Source organism: Triturus cristatus, chromosome 4_1, assembly GCF_964204655.1.
Source record: "Triturus cristatus chromosome 4_1, aTriCri1.1, whole genome shotgun sequence".
Classification (NCBI taxonomy): Eukaryota; Metazoa; Chordata; class Amphibia; order Caudata; family Salamandridae; genus Triturus; species Triturus cristatus.
In genome coordinates, this window is record NC_140585.1 from 676,226,425 (window position 1) to 676,241,895 (window position 15,471).

Here is a 15,471-nt window from a genome sequence, read left to right on the forward strand (position 1 = left end):
ATAAAAAGGTTTCTAGGCCAATTTGCAAATCCAGGTGGTCCTCTGTATGGCATAACCCTAAGATTAAGACTGATATGGACTTAGTTACTATATCAGCCTGAGCTAGTAAAGGTATTACGCTGGTCAAAGACCTTTATGATTCCAATCAGGATTCAATCCCTTTCTCTTCTTTAGCCAGGCAGTATAATCTCAATAATATGGATTTTTATTCATTTCTGATCGCCTTACCTGAATCCCCGCGTTCGCCGACAAGTTTTCCCGATCCAGTCACATCTCCACGAGATGTTGGATTGTTGGTGGCCATTTGCGCTGTTATGTTATGTTATTTGAATTTCTACCACGCACGGCTACTCCTAGGAGTGTCCCGGCGCGAGCATAGGGAAAACAAAGCATAACCTGACCTTAGATAAAAAGATGAGTTTTTAGCAATTTTTTAAAAGCAGCAAGATCCTCCACACAGCGAAGTGCCAAGGGAAGCGCATTCCTAGCATGGGGCGCATGAACGGCCAAGGAAGCGCCCCCCATGCGATGCCGCTGGAAACAAGGGACCTTCGCCAGCCTAAGGAATGAAGAGCGCAAAGTCCGCCCCGGGACATAAAAGGAGAATCGTTTCTGCAAATAGCACGGCCCTAGACCATGTAGTGCCCGATGGGCTATGGTAAGAGATTTAAACACCACTCGCGCCTTAACCGGAAGCCAGTGCAGGGAACGGAGGTAGCCCCGCACACTCTCCCTAGGCGAGATCCCACCCAAGAGGCGGGCCGCCACATTCTGGATCACTTGAAGTTTATTGAGGGAATAAGCTGGGATCCCCACATAAAGCGCATTAGCGTAGTCCAAACGGGACAGAATAAGCGCACGTACCACAGATTCAGGTGCAGCCTGCGGAAGAAGCGGAAAAAATCTTCTCAGGACTCTGAGGAGCCCAAAGCAGCAGCCCGCAAGTCTCTTAACTTGGCTGGAGAAGGAAAGATTTCCATCAAACCAAACTCCCAGATTCTTTGCGATCTGGCTATTAGACAATGGGGGTGGAAACTCAGCTGGCCAGATCGAGTCTCTAAACCCAGTCGGAAAGTCACCAAACAAAAGAACCTCTGACTTGTCTTTGTTACATTTTAATTGGGCCTTCGCCAACCACTTGAAAACCGAAGATAGACAAGACTGCACGGGGGCCACAGTAACCACATTCTTATCCCAGGTAAACAATAGCTGAGTATCATCAGCATAGGCAATCACCTTAGCCCCCAAACCCTCCGCCAAAATAACGAGAGGGGTGAGGTAGATATTAAACAAAAGGGGGCTAAGGGATGAGCCCTGGGGGACCCCTGTGCAGACCCGCTGAGGTGAAGAGGCCGCCGGAGGTAGCCAAACTTGCTGAACCCGGCCCTCCAAGAAGGACTTAATCCAGCCCCAGGCTGAGCCTACAACACCAATCTCCACCAATCTGTCTAGCAGTAGGGGATGGGGGACCGTATCAAAAGCAGCACCAAGGCTGCTCTCCCGCCGGCATCGAGACACTCCCGAATCGCTTCTGACACTTCCAAAAGAGCTCCCTCCGTACTAAAGGAGGGGCGGAAGCCCGACTGGGCTGCATGTAAGAGCCCCTCCCTCTCCACATACTCCGACAACTGTCTGTTTACTATCTTCTCACAAACTTTAGCAAGGCAAGGGAGGAGAGAGATGGGCCTATAGTTCTCCGGAATCGAAGGGTTAAGAGTAGATTTCTTCAAGAGGGGGAGGATTTTAGCCTGCTTCCAAGCACTTGGAACCCTAGCATCATGCAAGGACAGATTAATGATGTGATTGACTTCAGCATTCACAACCTCTGCCACAGAAGCCAATAACCTTGCCGAGCACGGGTCCGCCGGAGAGCCAGACTTCAGACCCTTCAGAATTCTCAACGTACAGGACAGATCAACCGAGGAAAAATTAGCCAAAGAGTGATTAGAGGAAATAGCCTCCGGAAAGGGAGCACGAGACACCTCAGATAAAGAAAAACACTCTTGAGCACCAGGACGTATGAAGCTATCTTGTATCCTTTGAATTTTATCCCAAAAAAATTTGGATAGCGTCTCGCACCTGTCTCGCGACAGTTCGCGCCCGCATTAACGTCATTTGTCGCGCGATCACGTCATTCATCGCGCGATCACGTCTTTCTTCTCGCGATCATGCACCTCGAGAGTATTAGATGATTGAGATCTCGAACACGTCATTCTCCACCGCGAGCGCGAGCGTAAGGACGCGGGCATGTCATATCGAACGCGAGCGGGCGGGACAAGTGAAAACAAGATGACCACACCCGTGATCAACCGCATGGGTAAGTTGGCGAGCCGCCATCACGCAGAAAATACCGCAAACCGGCGGGAAAAAATCGACCGCGTCTTCGCGATATTTCCGCGTGTTTGCGGAGATTTTTAACATTTTCGCGATAGTTTGCGAAAGTGAATTTCGCAAATTCCGCCCACCCCTAATTAAAACGAGGCATAGAAGTCCAATCAAAACTGCAATTAAATAATGTCATGCTGCCTCATTAGATCGAGCCTACTAGGCAATTCATGCGCAGTGAGTTGCAAGTCATATTGTGGCATACCAAGAACATAGAGTGACTTGGAGCCCACCCATTGCTTGCCAAAGGTTGCCTTATCTGTCACTCTAATTTGTCTGCTTCTTATGCATCCTCCAGCTTGTCAATATTATATTTGTCCCTCCCATGAAGCATTTCCTGTTTAACATCTCTTTGATTGGCTGGCATCTCTGCTTCTACTGCTTGCTTTTCAATCACTATTATTTTTCCTTTGTGTTAAGCACTCCATGAGAATGCATGTGCCTTCAAGTTGTGTCCCTCATGTACTTTCTGCCCCAGCACTTATATTTCTCTGTCACCCCAGAGCTTCTCCCCACCCCCTCTGTGTTGCCAGTCGCAGGTAAGAGCAGTGGGGTGGGCTGGGGGAGGGGCAGGGTGGGAAAAGATGACAACAAAAAAGACAGCCGATGGAATAGGGAAATAAAATGTAATAAAAAATAAAGCCACTTACCTTGCGCTCGCCGCATCGCTGAGTCAGTGATGCGGCAAGCGCAAGTTAAGCAGTTCTCTTTTTAAAAAGAAATCAAATTCTCCATATTCTGTCATCTGTTGACTCCCTCCCCACCTTGCCCCACTCCACCGCTCTTACCTGCACCGGCCGCGACTGCATGTTGCGCTCCCCTGTGTGCTTCTCCCAATGGCCTCCAAATCCTTCTGTGTTGCTTTCAACCAACCACACCCTCCTTCTCTCCAAGTGCGCCCCCTGTTTTGCTTTTCTCCAGCCCTGTGTTGCTCCACTTCATGTTTTGCTTTCCCTACCCCAGCTATTGTTTCTGTTTCCACCTCAGGTCGCCTCAAAACTTTAAAAAAATGTTTTTACACATTTTCCTTTCTTTTAATTTGCCAATCCAATGTAGATCATCAACTAAACAGAAAAACAGCATGGTGCATGCCTACAAAACGATGCAGGTGGCCACGTCAAAGGTTTTCTAAAAAACTTTAACAATGCGGCACAGCATCTAGGATGCTGTGCAGCGCTGCTAAAACCATTGCCAGTAGGTCACACAGGCACTGGCTTTGTCAATGCTTGTTTTTCAGACGGACATGGTTTCAGTGGCAGAAATAAAACCTTCTCTAAAATAATAAACATGCTAGTAATGGATACAAAGATGTTTTGTATACTTGGTTACACAGGCATTTCTTCCCTTTATGATCTGAAGACCTGTCAAACCTGTGTAATATAATGACAAAATGTGGCATTTTTTTTCAAGATATGTTTTGAGTTTGCGAAGGATACATTAGGTGGGTGTGGAGAACCTTTCCTTAACGGAGATCATTCTGGGTATCCTCCAATAATGAATATCTTTCAAAATACATTTTGTCATTCCAAAAGCCAAGAATAATGTACTCCAAATATTTTTCTCTCAAACCCCAAAACAATTGTGGCTGTTTTTTTAAAAGATACCTTATCTAGGAGGTTGTGGAGAACCTACCTCCCCCAGTACTTTGATATAATACCTTGTTCTCTCAATTGGCACAGGTCAACTCTCAGTTTTCATACAGCCCAGAAAATGCTACTGCCGCTCTAGGAAAATAATAATTAGATTGACCATCGCTTCTGAATCATACACTGTGCTGGCCTGGAGTTGCCACAACAGCACACACTCAATGCGGTGAGAGTGTAAAATGGCCAGAGTGCAACGCAAGGCCCTTTCTACAGTCCGGCCAAATAAAAAGTTCAGAGTAAACGCTTATTGTACTGGTCAGTCCTGGGCAAGTAAAGTTCACATATAGCAAAAGTACCCAAGAACCCCCAATAGGCCGAACTGAATTTAACACGTGTCATAGCAGCAGGTAAGGTACAGTGGGCGGTAGCAAAGGAGTGCCTGCCAGTTGTATCGGGCCTAGAAAAATGTGTGCCCTGGCTCTTTTACAATTTAAGTAGTGAAAGGTACAGAATGGTATGTTATATTGTGCAACTAAAAAAGGGCTTCAGAATGGAGAATATAATATGCAAATGAAAATTTGTCAAATTGTTACCTTAGTAGAAAAGTGAAAATGTTCGTGGTTTGTTATGATGTTGTGGGCCAATGTAGCACGAAGCAAACGCTTTATAGGTCTGATCGAATTATTTTTATTTTCTTCTGACACAATCTGTCAGACATTGAAAGCTTATGCTTGAAACCAATTTGTTGTCTTTGAAGCCCGTCTCTTTAATCTCATACTTTATTTCCCTTGCATCCGCATTTTCATACTTACATTCCTTTGCACGTTTTCTCCTATATTTCTCTAACCCTGGCTCTGCTCATATGCTTGCTTGTCCTGCTGCTCCTTATTTTGACCACCTCCCTTAAAGGCAGATTGGTCCGTAGGGAGACCAAGAAATGCTCCAAGCAGCCAATGGTTCTGAGAGTCCAATGGCGGCGGCCCGGGGTAAACATAGTTACACCAAGGCCCTATCGCAATCTGTTCTACCGACCTTTTGAAGGCAGGTGCCAATTGAGAAAATCACCTGATCTCCAAATGCATGAGCCCACCTCCCAGCTGCCACCCTTTCTCCGGATGTCGTTCTTCCCGAAGCCTTCCTCCTGGCCCCCATACAGGATGTTGTTGTTGCGTCTTACTCACTGGCTGTACTTGTTGTGGGCCTGCGTTCCCTGCAGCTGCAAACAAATTCTTACCCTCGCGGAAAGGTCAGCTAGATGACTTCAAAGGCTTCCCTGAAATTCGACACACTAGCCTTATTCGTGCATGCCTGCTGGTCCATCGGGAGATTTGTGAAAACTAAGACAGTCCACTAAAAACCGGGACATCTGAGCATTATAATGAAAGTGGACCCGGGCACCCACCCCCCGACCCTGGGTCTCTACACAAGTAAGAAGACACTACTGTCTGCCCCACCTCTACCATGACCTAGGTAGCTTCACTCAGCACAAAGTATGCACACCTACGTCATCCGCTGCGAACGCAGGTTGTGACCTTCAGTATGAAATTAAAGCTGATTAAAACAGTCAAAAACAAGACGATTGTGTTGTCCTCAGAACTGGACGAGGCAGTGCGTGTGAAACTCGAGAGGACACCATTAATGTGACTGGTGGCCCTGGTCATTTTTCATTTCCAGCATGGCATCGAGTCCTTCCCACGCTGCGGTGGTGTGAGAGGGCAGCTCTACCTGCATGCCATGTGCGTCAGTCACCATCGTCCACAGGCCCCCTGTGGAGCCTGGGGGCATTCCAGAGACTGTGTGTGGTGCAGACCGCATGAGCCTGTAAAAGGTGGCTGTGGCCTAAGGCCTCAAGCTGCGGCTTTAGAGTCGTGTGTTCCAATCCCCGCTCCTCTGCTGACACACTAGATAGCGTGACCAAGCCCCGTCTTCATCTCCCTACATGTCTCCTACTAAAGTGTACATTTCTAGCGCTCTGGAAAGCAAAGTGTCAAAATATATATACAGGTATGACTACTCTCTAGGGCTGATGAGAATATATATGACCAGCATGTAGGAGTGGCAACATTTTATACACAAACACTTTCTGAGGGCGGATGCAACTATATGGTCATTATCTGTACCTGCATATGCATATGTACAAGTACATTAAAATATGTATCACAAACTCAGCTATGCCCCACGTGACCACAGATGTGACCGCTTTCTGACCCTGGATGCCCGTATAGGAGTACCTTCTGTGCCCGAACGCACATGCTTGGCCATCAAATGGTAACAAAGAAATAACATCTAGGTATGTTACAATCATACATTAGGGGAGATCCAGGTGGGCTTGTACCTCCTTTGCTATATTTACCTTAGCACCAGCATTTAAAAGCATGGGATTCATGGATGGTAAAACACCCATGATCGCAGCTGCAGTCCGTGCCCCTTTTAGTCTTTCCGCTGGTGCCTTGGACCCTTTGTATTTTTTACTGTCAATAACTGTTGATTTTACATCTTGAAAGGCGAAGGTGGTCTAGCAGCCATCGGTAATAAAGGTCTCACTCTGTAGTTTGCGTATTTATTTCATGCAACCAATCTCTCACAAATGTACACATCTCAGTTTCAAACATAATTTACTTTAGATTCTTTAGAGTCTTCTCTGCCACCCATTCTGCCATTCCATCACTACAGCAAATAACAAAATGTAGTTTAATGCAACATCTCATAAATTCCTGCAACTCTGCAAGCAGGAAGTAGCTCTTATTTATCCCCCTCCACTAAACATCTGAACCACACATTTAAACCACATTTCCTGTTTCTCTGGAAAGATTTACAAGAGGGGCTTCATTTTCTATGCCTTTTTCTATGTCAATAAATCTGGTGGTGCATTGGACTGTGTCCACACCATGAATCTGTGTTTGGTTTCATGGTCACAGGTTCCGATTCTGGCAGGCCCATTGAGCCTTTCATCTTTCCAAGGTCAATAAAAAGAGTACCACTGAGTATACACAGCCCTCTGTATTTAGGGCTAAGATGTCCCAGGGGTAAATGTGCACCCTACGAAGACACACATTTTATTTTGAACCACTAATAAAAACCATTCTGATTTCATAAATTGGAATAAACGTGACATAAACTAATATGTGATGTTTACTACAGGGTGTGCATTAGACAGAATTTCAGTTATATGCTGACTACACTGTTTGATGCGAAAGAACATGGGACGTTAGAACTAAAGGATTTAGCATTCACAAACCCTCTGGCTCAGTAATTCAGAGGATTTGTGAACGCAAAACATCTTTTTCAAACGTAATAAACCCATTTAAGGGTTCAGGGACGATTTTCCGAATGGTTAAATGGATTTGGGAAACAATGCCAAATCAGTATTTGGACGGGTATGTTTAGGGCAGCCTTTCCAAATATGGATTCATTATGGTATGTATTGATGTTTTGTGTCTGAAATCCGGACCAACACCTCAGATGAAGTTGTTACCATTCGCAAAGGTTCCCAAAGGACCATTCCCCTTTGTGAATGTTGAAAAAACATTGTCATTGACCACAGCCTAATTTTAAAAAAGATTGCAAAACGTTTCATTTTTTTTGAAAAAACGCATTTATGAAAACGGTCTGCAATAAAAAAAAAATGCCTGATTTCAAAGCGGCCCAAAGATATGGTGTTCTGCTGATCCCAGCAGGCCATGGTCTTTGTGATGGCAGCGAATCAGAGGGGTGTAAGTTGTAACTTATCTCAATGTTTATGAAGTAGGTCAGATTGAGACCCAGTACATTTCTGTATTATTGTGAAATATGAACAGACTTACACAGTCCATAGGTGTGTCTGCGAAATACCAATGCATTCGCTAAAAGTCAGTGTGCAAATTGTAACCACAACCACTGCATTGTGTGTATATGAGTCTCAGGGTTATTACCTCACCCTGGGTATTGCATGTGTCTATGCCCCACAAGAGAGTAACAACTGTTGTGTTCTTTCTACAGCCAGCATTATTCTTCTGACCATTTTGTCTATTATTGACTGATGAATACTCTTCGGGGCAGAACAAATGTCACCGCTCCTCTTAAAACATACCAAGGCCCATAAACATGTTAGTTTGAACTGCCAATTTTAGGTTTGCCTTTTTGAATGCAGCCTGTAGTATTTATATGCACAATCATTTTGCAGGTCTAAGAATAGGGAAGTTGCATTCGCTATGTGGAATTTTGTGGTTTGAAATTGGTTAAATTAAAGGTATGTAAGCTGAGCTGCCCTACATTGGCTAAGCCTATTGACTTTGCTAATGCTTGTTATGTGTTCCATCTAGTAAAGATTAAAGGAGAGGGTTGCAACCCACAGAGAAATGCTGCTCGAATTAGAACAAAGACATCGAGAGAGGATGAATGATGAAAATTGAGGTTATTTTGTGCTCCCCTTCTCTTGCGCCTCCTTCCAAGTGGGGTGACAGACCACAGCAGGCCTCTTGAGATTTCTAGCAGAGATTACACCAGTGACACCAAGCCACAGCCGTGGCAAAGGGTTAATAGGAGAGAAGAAGGCAGACACAATCTCTGCTGCTGGGTCTGGTATTAATGGGAGACAAAATGGTTCTGATGAGCCATCTGCCTACCTAGCACCTGAGTAAGTATTTGATTCATGCCCTATAGAATGTTTAATCCCTGCACTCTTATATGCTGATGACGCCGCCCTACTTGCAAGAACGGGATTGGGCCTACAGTTATTGCTAGATTCATTTGCGGGCTTCATGAAGGCCTTGGATTTAACTGTCAACTTTGCTAAATCGCATGTTATGGTTATTGGTCCAAAATCTGCTAAGTCTAAAATGTTTAAATGTGGGGGTCACCAATTATCCAGGGTATCTTCATTTCCTTATCTGGGCGTTCTTTTTGACGACCAAGGTTCTTGGGTAACTCAAATTACAGCAAAAAGGATTGTTTTATCTAGAGCCACTGTGGGTGTTCTGGGTTTTGCCAGAAAGCTAGGTGCCAGACCAATGAGGGCCCTTATTCAAGTCTATAAAGCTAAATGCCTCTCTTTGGCACTGTATGGACCCGAGATATGGGGATACAAAAATGTTAAAAGCATTCAGATCGTTGAGGACAGGTTTCTAAAAAACCTCCTCTCAGTCCCGATTTCAACTGCCAACTATAATGTTCACCAGGAACTTGGAATCGGTTCTGTAGAAGATAGTATCGCCCTGGCCCCATTATTGAAATGGATTAGCATTTGGCTTAACCCAGACCTACAATTAAACCACACAATCATGAAAGACTGCACACTGCTAGACTTTGGGTCCCGTATACCTTGGCTGAAATATATTCAGAACCTGGCCATAAAACTAGGTAGACCTGAATTATATCAGTCCCCAGAGGCCCTGGTAAAAGGTGACCTTAAATGGTGTAAAGAAACATTTGTGTACATATCTACCATGGATAGGGAAGGGAACGAGCTGGTTAAGGGCACCGTTAGGGCTCACCAGCTCTGTAAAACTACACCATCCATGGAACCATACTTAGGCTATGTCACAAATGCAAATCATCGTTTCCTACTGACTAGATTTAGACTAAATCAATTACACCTCTTGTTTGGAGATAGGAAAGGCTGGAAAAGGGCTATGGATATTGGCCCTTGTTCCTGTGATAATTTTTCTCCACAGGACATGACACATTTTTTCTTCTTCTGTGAGCACTTTATTGACATAAGGAAACGCTTTTTGTTACCTATACTAAGAAACAAAGGCTTTGTTCAGGTGAGACCTGCTCTTCTTTACCTTCAGATGCTAAATGATGTCTGGGAAACTTTTAACATTGCGAATTTTTTATCTGTTTTAATTTGCTCTTTGAGGAAATGAACTGTATCCATTTTAATGTTTTTTTAATTGGACACATTGCTCTATTTCTATTAATCTATGTCAATGCGTCTTTTAGCGGTAATGGTTATTTAAAATGAATTCTGTATTTTTAAGTCTATTTATTGTAGTATGCTTTTATGGTTTGCACTTAAACCGAATAAAGACTTTTGACTGACTGACTGACTGACACCAAGCCACAGCCGTGGCAAAGGGTTAATAGGAGAGAAGAAGGCAGACACAATCTCTGCTGCTAGGTCTGGTATTAATGGGAGACAAAATGGTTCTGATGAGCCATCTGCCTACCTAGCACCTGAGTATTTGATTCATGCCCTATTGGGCATTAATAGAAATAAATGAAGGGCACACCCAATATACCCTTGGGCATTAGGCTGAAGAGTAGTGCCTCTGATGGAGACCCCTTCTATGATCAAGGGGCAGCCATTAGATAATATTAGCTAGGCAGACATTGCCACCATTGCAATGGTTGAGCCCTAGATAATACATTACATTATACTTAAATATAAAGATTTGTGCAAATGGGCTGGCTGGCATCTCTCATCAATGGGGACTTTCGGCATCCTATATGAATAGTGTGCTACAGAGGCGAGGTCATTTTTGTGAAGTCTTCGGGGTCTGAGTTAAACTCTAGAATGAGCTCATGTAGGAGTTAGTTCTTGGCATGCACCAGAACTGATAGGCAGGTAGGTATAAATAGTGTATTTCGGTCACAGACCATAAAAGCAATTAACACTGTAAAATACATTATACAATCATTTAAAACATGTTACACCTCCAATATAGACTCACATCTCATGGCTATCCCAATTGGTGACGTGAAACAACCTAATTTGTAAAAAGTAGAAGTGCAACCCACGCTAAAACAATCAAACATCTGCAGTCCTACACAACATGCTCCCTATGCAACGAATCGTTTGAGAAGCAGCGGCTAAGCACAAGTATACAGGGAGCGACAGCCATTCGTTATGTTGTCGTAGGATTCGTAAAGCCAGTGCACTCATTACGCTCCGAATTTAAAAAAATCAAAATCCGTGGGATGTTGAAGTGCCCTCCCTCGGGAACAGATCATTGGTGGGAAAAGGTGGGTACAGATATACAAGGGACGATGGGCACTCGTTACATTGTCTTTAAATTCCTACGGCCGACAGCACCTGTTATATTTACAATTTAAAGCTATCAGTGCATAAATATTAGGATGCATAGAAAGCCCTCCCACAATTGGTCAGTCTTTCAAGCAGATTTATTGCAATGCGCCTACACGCCTGCGCACCCCATACCTCCCACGAGTCAGCCTAATCTTACAAAGTGCAATCCATGCTAAAGCAAGTGATGTTGACACCTGTTGCCCAATTTAAGGTGTGAATTAAATTAACTTTTGGCCACTGCAGGTAAATACAGTAGACAGCAAACAATAAGATGCCATAGTAAAATAAAAATACCTATCGTTTCGCACTTCAATGATATTTCTCATTTAAAACTAACCAAGTGGGCACTGCAGATGCCTATGATGTGCATAAAACAATAAACAGCCCAAGTTCACATTTCTAGTAGCTTGCACATCACATACTTACACATCACATATTTACACCACATCACAAGACCTGTTTGCCTCCTGATTACACCCCCTTCTAGCGAAAATGTGCCCATACAGAATACCCTTAGTCTGCTCATGTCTGATCTCATAATTCAGAGAGCGGGCAAATAGTGATGGAATCCCAAGTTCCTGCGATAGAGTTTGAGCCCTTTTGCTCTGGCCCGCGATTATAAGGAGAAACTGAACAAAACATGTTCTGTGCTTTCCACATGTCCGAAGCATTTAGCCACACTTCATTGGTGCTAGAAATGGTACTCTCCTTACTCCATTTTTGAGTAAATTATTCAGTGCAAGCATACCAAGCCTACACGACACCTAATAAAAAAGTGTTGTAGCCAACTGTGGCGTGATCTCGTCAAGATATAGTTCAAACCTCTGTGAGGGTTTAATGGACCAGAACTGTTTGATAATCAATTTAAGATGTTCATAGTTTAGAAAGTGGTGGGCAGGAACACTGATTCCCTTCTTGAGGAAAGAAAAAGAGTCTGAAGTCTGAGCGTGAGATATTGGGTTACTGGTTGAAGGTCACTCAAGCAGGACCCACAATCCTTATCAGGATGAAGAAGTCAGAAGCAAACTCTTTAAACTCTGTGTTCAACCCTCTGGTAGCTTGGCACAGGGCAGTCTGGCTTAACTTAGAGGCAATGTGTAAAAAAGTAAAAACACAACACAGGTACAATCCCACACCAGATTAAAAAGATAGAGTAGATTTTAATAAATAAAACAAAAACAAAACGACAAACATCCAATCAGTAGATTCGGAGATATGCAATTTTAAAGACTTAAGCGAAAAATATCTGCAAAAAGCACTACGCGCCAACTGTGGTTATCTGATCGTGCCAGACCTGGAAAGTCACAAGTAGATGAGATGCGTCTGTTCTGCTGGTTCCACAGATGGACAGGAAGAGCACCTTCAGGCCCATGTCTAGAGGACAATGACTGGGGTGGCACCCCTTGGCAGGGTATGACTCACAGTTACAGGGTCCAGCTGCTGGTTACAAGAGACTAGCCCCTGGAGTAGTCTAGTTGTTCTGGGTATATGTTGCAGGTCCAGTCCTTCTCACCCAAGAAAGAGAGCAGCAAGGCAGCAGGTCAGCACAGTAGGGAGCAATTCTTCAGTGGCAGTCCTTTCAGCAGCACAGCAGGCCTTCTTCCTGGTTGATTGTTCACAGGCCCAGAAGTGTACTGAACAGTTGGTGTCTGAGATCCAATATTTATACCTAGTGCCTTCTTTGAAGCAGGAGAAACTTCTATAGGATTCTCTTTGAAGTGCTCGGGTTTCCACCCTCCCCTGCACTGGCTCCATATTAACTACAGAGGTTCTGCATTCCTTTGTGTGATGAAAGGACTGAGCCTATTAAGGTGCACGCACGGCTGTGTCCATCTTCGCCCTCCCATCCTACTAGTGATGGCCCATCCAGAATTTCTCATTGCAATTGCAAAGACACCAAACATGATCTGTTCCCAGTTGGAAGATATCCTCATCAAATGTAATAAGGTAACTTTAATGTTATCCTATGGGGAGGTAAGCCATGTCAATATCAGGACATGTAAAACTTTAAAGTACATGTCCTACTCTTTAAAAACATTGCACCTTGCCCTATGGGCTGTTTAGGGCCTACCCTAGGAGTGACTTACATGTATTAAAAAGGAAGGTTTGGGCCTGGCAAACGTTTACTTTGGCAGGTTAAAATGCCAGTTTAAAACTTCACACAAGGTGACAATGACAGGCCTGAGATATGTTTCAAGCGCTACGTAAGTGAGTGGCACAATAAGTGATGGAGGCCTACCAGAAGCATTTCATTTGTAGTACCACTTTACTAGGGACTCATAAGTAAATTAAATATGCCAATTGGGGATAAACCAATGTCACCATGTTGTAAGGAGTGAGCACATGCACTATAGCACTTGTTAGCAGTGGTGAAGTGCACAGAGTGCTAAGGCCAACAAAACAACATCAGAAAAATATGGAGGAGTAAGGCATAATATTTGGGGGAAGGACACCCTAAGGCTGACAGGTCTAGCATGATTTCTCTCATCCGAAGGTATTTTTTTCACAGCATCTATTTCATTCGATTACCTTACAATATGCATTTATTAGAACATTGGGATGTTGAGAGCTCCATTTAAGACACTGAAGTGCCTCTGGGGCCTATAATGACTGGTATAAGCCTTTTGCTCCAACATTCCAATGTTTGTCTATCTGTTTCTCCCTTTTTAAATTAGAACATTCATTCTTAGTGGGTGGATTGTTTTAATAGCCTTATAGACCTTCTTCTACCTGGGGCTATATTGATTGTTAAAGGCACTCTGCCTCATTCTAGGTCGAGTTCAGGGCCTGTAACAACTGGCATAGCCCTTGGCCACGGGTTATGAGGGTATCGTGTGGATTTAGGTTTGATGCCTTAATCACAGTTGAACTCTAATTTGGCAGGAACACCAAGTGGTAATGGCTGAAGGTTACAGTAAACTCAGGTAAAATTTAAAATTAAATGTTATGTTCTTGCTGTTACCAGGGTTCCCGTGTGGAATCCGGGGAGTGGAACGTGGGCTCGTGGGAGATGGAACAAGGGGTAGGGAAGACGGTTGGAGCTGGGACGGGAGGCTTATGAAGTCATGTACTCTCCGTATTATCGACTATCCTGAATAAAGCCTTCTTCGTTTCCCTGTAGCTCATAACACGATTTGGCGACGATCTGAGTAACCCTCCTATGCCTGCAAAGACAGCACCTGTTTAAGCCCTTTAACACACTGTCTTCTCAGCAGGTGAACGCCACGCTGCTTGGCTTATATTTAGTTCGGCTTTCAACAGCGCACCTTCGACTCCGATTTCATTGATTAACCAACATTTCTTGATCACTTTTCATCTTCAGTTAAAACACGCCTCCCAAGGATCACATACACTTCTCTACAAGCCCTATTGCCTCCAGAAACAAAGCACGTGGCGCACGGCGGTCATACTTTGGGAACAAGTTTCCAATTACTGGCTCTGGCACGCTTCCTTTTCAAAATTTAATTTAAATTTCTTTATGCTTCTTACGTTCAATAAAAGTATCATAATCGAAGCGCAGGTTCAGATGCGAGAATAAAGCAACCAGTACACTTTGTGTGCTCCTCTCACACGTTAGTAACAGTAACCAACATTTGAGGGTCATAGTAAATGAGCTATAAACTTATTGGGGAAAAAAAGAAAAAAAAAAACCCAATTTTGCAGAATTGATTTAGTCTAAAAAAGAATAAAACAAATGCAGTTTCATCACTTTTCAAAAGTGAAAGATAGTTCTAAATTTGAGACCAAATCAGTTAGCCAATTACATATTTTAAAAGGCAAAATAGTGTACACCACTAGGTTTCACAATTGAAAAAAGGCCACAATCTCTATCTTCGCAAAATTCATTTTAGAACATACTTTCTTTAAAACAAAACTCAATAGCAAAAATAAAATGATCTATAAGGAATTAACACAATACATACTCTGTTTCCTCCATTTTAAAACCTTGTGCAAAATCTCACTGTAAAATGTCCGGGAGCAAAACTGTTTGCTGTACTTAGGGGATAATGCAGTTCAGCAGTCCATGCAGCACCGGGGGGGGGGGGGGGGGGGGTTCCACATGTCAGGAGGCCCCTCATCACATTTTGCAGGGAGGCCTCATCATTTTGCATACCACTTGCTCCGCTGCTAATTGTGCTGCGCAGGCAGGTAAAATGATACACATTGCATAGACTCCTTTTATGTTTTTGGCCACTGTAAAACTTTATTTAATCTGGCTCCAGTTTTTCCATTGGCTGATAAGGCTGAACCTGTCTCAGTGAGATCACTCAGTCTTCCTCTCTTGCATTATCAGGTTTCTAGTTTTTGCCTGAACAGTGCCTACTCTAACCTAGAAACTCTTAGTGTAGTAAATGGGTAGCCAGAGGCTACAGCACATAGGATAGCAATGAAACTAATAAGCTAACAACATTTGTTAAGTATTCTAACAATATTTGCGAGCTATGACATGCAATCGAAGCAAAAGTCATGGTTTCCTTATTGACATGGTAC

At 43.6% G+C, this 15,471-nt stretch overlaps 1 protein-coding gene across 2 annotated transcripts in view; it reads right to left on the minus strand.

Annotated features, from left to right (window-relative positions):
- CFTR (CF transmembrane conductance regulator) overlaps nt 1–15,471 on the minus strand; it is an 880,902-nt gene that overhangs the window by 378,969 nt on the left and 486,462 nt on the right. The window lies entirely within an intron of this gene.